This window comes from Mixophyes fleayi, chromosome 1 (assembly GCF_038048845.1).
Source record: "Mixophyes fleayi isolate aMixFle1 chromosome 1, aMixFle1.hap1, whole genome shotgun sequence".
Lineage (NCBI taxonomy): Eukaryota > Metazoa > Chordata > Amphibia > Anura > Limnodynastidae > Mixophyes > Mixophyes fleayi.
The window spans coordinates 26258036-26262004 of NC_134402.1; the positions used below are offsets into that span (position 1 = coordinate 26258036).

The 3969-nt window shown below is 37.7% G+C and overlaps 1 pseudogene; it reads right to left on the reverse strand.

Annotated features, from left to right (window-relative positions):
• Positions 1–3384: 3384 nt before the first annotated feature.
• On the reverse strand, positions 3385–3518 carry LOC142137193 (U2 spliceosomal RNA; annotated as a pseudogene).
• Between the last annotated feature and the right edge of the window lie 451 nt (positions 3519–3969).

The window sequence follows — 3969 nt, forward strand, 5'->3', positions numbered from 1 at the left end:
ATCAAGCATGTTGGTGAGTACGGTTGAAAGATGATCGCAAATGACCATTACCGACCTCACTAACAGGCACTGCGACACCGTAAGTGATCCGGTCGCTAACTCTCTTCCAATTTGGCCACCAGGTGCGGCCAGCTACCAACTTCATCCACAGTAACTGTTCCTACTTTCCCCATCCACCTCACTGTGTTCCCTGAGTTGTAAAACTTCTGTTTCATACAGGAATAAAACAAAAAAATAACAAAAAAGAGAAGTCAATACAATGAAAGAATAACCCTCTATAAGGTCGAAGTGTTAAAACATTGCTTTCACTGTGGGCCAGTAGCATGCAGGTTGGCTGATATAGTTATAGCCTCAGGATATTTTTTAAAATACACTTGTAAAAAAGCTTTTATGGATTTTTTTTGAGAGCAAATAAAATACTAAAATTACGAGAAAATTCTAATAATTTTTTTTAGTGGGAAGTATATACATGTATATAATACAGTCACACTAACGTGCAGTATGTGTAAACTCCTGTATACAATATCTGTATAAATGGAGAGTTCTGACATCATCGCTTATAATTTATAATATCTCATCACGTCATTTTTTATTAGGAGAAACGTGTCCCCTGCTGTAAACTATTACGGATATAATAAGTCATCCTGGATTTCCGTCACCTGTGTTTTTATATGGTCATGAAGCATATTTTTTACATTTAAAAACCCTTTTAATTTGTAATAAGGGATACATGTTTTAAGTCATGGTGAGCCAGAAGAGCAGCCAAACAGTTTGTCAACCATATTTGATTAGTCATAATTATAACTAACTCCCAGCTTAGGGGTCCTTTAACCAGTACTGGTTCACATGCATTGGTCCTGGAAGAATTTTTATTTACACAAAATAAAAAAAAATACTGAACTTTTCATTATGAACATAAAAATAGCCTCCTCTCTACCATTAACCCACACTTGCCAACTTGTCCTCAGTGGCTTCAGGGAGATCCCCAGGGAGGTGGGTGTGCGGGGGCGGGGCTTGACATATTGCATCATTTTGGCCACACCCCCTAAATGATTACAGCAGGAGGTGGGGCTAAGATGATGCGATATTTGCATAATTAACCCCCCCCCCCCACTTATCTATTGCGGGTCCGAGAACAGGGTGGTTGCCCAGCTCTCCTGGGAGGTCTCCCAGAAATGCGAAAGTCTCCCGGACATTCCGGGAGAGTAGGCAACTATGCGCTAAAGAAAAGCAGCTAATAAATCTCTAGAGACTGAAGTGTCTTTTACATTTCTGTCTTCATTACTGAAGTCATGTTGTCTTACCTGTCAGTCTTTGATTAAATCTTGGTCTCCATGAAAATGGCCACCTCCATAGGCATCAATACTTGGACATAGGGCATAATTTCTGAACTGTGTCATCATGTCACAGATGTTGAAGCCAACCACGTCTTGTACTGGCTCAGCATCAGGGAGAATGCCAGACTCAGGGAGTGAGGGAGATCACCCCTATTTCAGGGAGTCTCCCTGACATTCAGGGAGAGTTGGCAAGTATGCATTTACCCACTGTCGCTAAGCACAGCTGTTGGGATAAATTAACAATGTCAACAATCCCATAATTGTTTTGGTTTTTTTTACAATTTTATCTAATATACATTTTGTTCATTATTTGGAATGTTTCTGACATTTAAATTACATTTTTAACGTATGTGACATAATTCTTTTTGTTTTCGACAAATTAAAAAAATTAAGAAAATATTTGACATTAACAAAATCTGCAAAGTGTGAATGTCTAATATACTTGTATGCATATTCGAATTAAAGTGTTGAATATTCAACCATCTGCAAGTTGTTTTCTAGCATAATTCCAGACAATGCTTGGAATGGTTTTAGAATGTTGGACACTTTTCTATTTATAGTGAGAGAATACAGTCTACAATAACCTTGTTGCATATAAACGAAGCATCTGGAAAAATACATATCAGGTAAGTGTCAAACGCAGTGATGTCATAGATAATCGGGTCAGGCAAACTCCATCTTCCGGTTTGGCGCCTCGTGCCTCGTGGCTTCAGTGATTCAGGAACATGACACAAACATCTTACTTCTGGTCATGTCCTCATTATAATTCTATTACCTACAGCACCATTGTGCTATACATTTTCTATACATATATTGTTATTTTAGTCCAGTGAATTCAGCTGTGCATGTTATTATTATTATCTTTTATTTATTTATTTATTATCTGTCATTTATAAAGCTCTGTCATACCACAATCTTATTATTATAGTGCCTGTATATTTCAGCCAGTCCCAAGGGGTATTATACCAACAAGAAACTGACATTAATCCATTTTTGCAGTAGGGCTTTGCTGTAGTTTAAAAGAACAAACAACACACGTGGTTTACATCTGCCTCATGTATATCAGTAACTATTGCACCACTATTATCACTGTGGGGTTTTCTCTAGGTGGTAGATTTACTAAATCTTCTAAAAAGAAGAAAACGGGAGATGTTGCCCATAGCAACCAATCAGATTCTAGCTATCATTCTCTAGAATTTACTAGATGAATGATAGCTATGATCTGATTGGTTGCTATGGGCAACACCTCTGCTTTTCCTTATTAGAAACTTTAGTAAATCTACCACCTACAGAGCATTACAAATCGATAAGTAGAGATTGACTTTACTCAATTGGCACTACATAGGACAAGAATTTGTGAATGCATTTTTTATGAGGCTCTGTACTATATATATATATATATATATATATATATATATATATATATATATTTATGTATATATATATATATATATATATATATATATATATATATTAGAGATGCTCACTGAGCCCCGTGAACTGGCTTTGATTTTGGTTTTGGATCTGGATTAGCTTTGTGTTTTGGTTTTGGCAAAACCGCCCTCGTGTGTTTTGGTTTTGGTTTTGGATTTTTTAGAAAAAATCCTAAAATATGCTAAAATCTCATAATTTTGCTCTTTTTTTGTTCCTGTATTATTAGTAACCTCAATAACACTATTTTCAAGTCATTTGCAGTCAATTTTGACCACCTCACAGGTCACAATATTATTTTCATACACTTTCGGACAAATACTACAGCGTCCTGCCTGGATGGTAAGCGACAGAGCAATGACACAAACACACGTCGGTTCCTAGCACATCTAGGACACATTGGTACACAGCAGTGGCAGAAAAGAAAAATGGGGGTCCAACCGTGCTCCCATCGTTATGTTGGATCCTAAAAAGAAATCCTAAAATCGCGAGATCCGACGACGTCACAATGTCGTTTTGCCTCGTTTTCAAATCCGAAAAAGCGAGAAGGGCTCGGTACTCGGATCTACTAAGCTCGGGTATATTCGGTATATGTGCATCTATATGGAGGCATGCATTGGGCTTTCAACGCAGCTCCTGGCCTCCTGGCCGTAGGACCGGGGTGGCCTGTCTATATCAGAGGGCACAGAGACTACCCCCTGATAAGAACAGATACTACACCGAATCTTAGCCAAAAGGCCGGGAAGCGATAGACAAACCAGACTACTGTCCATCCGACATCAAATCCTGATTCCAGGAGTGAAGACGTTACAACCTCCCACTCTGCCAATATTCTGGTGGTATTATTGGCTCATAAACTGAGCACATACACACAAGCAGGAGAAGAGGATGTCATTAAATAAGAGTATAAATCTCCAATCAAACACAAAGGAGAAAAGAAATAGAATAAACTACAAAATGTACTTCCCATGTCATGTCACCAAGTCAATCAATTCAAAAGCAACGAAAAAACACTAACGAAAAAACACTAACAACATAAGTATTTAATGGAGCTGATAACACACACGCTGTAACATTGATCATGCAAAGCACAGGTGTACAAAAGATGCAAAACGCGTTAAGTTGTTACTGTGTCTGACAGCAATATTACATTTCATGTGGCAATAATACCAATTTATAGTGCAATTTATGTTGAAATCTA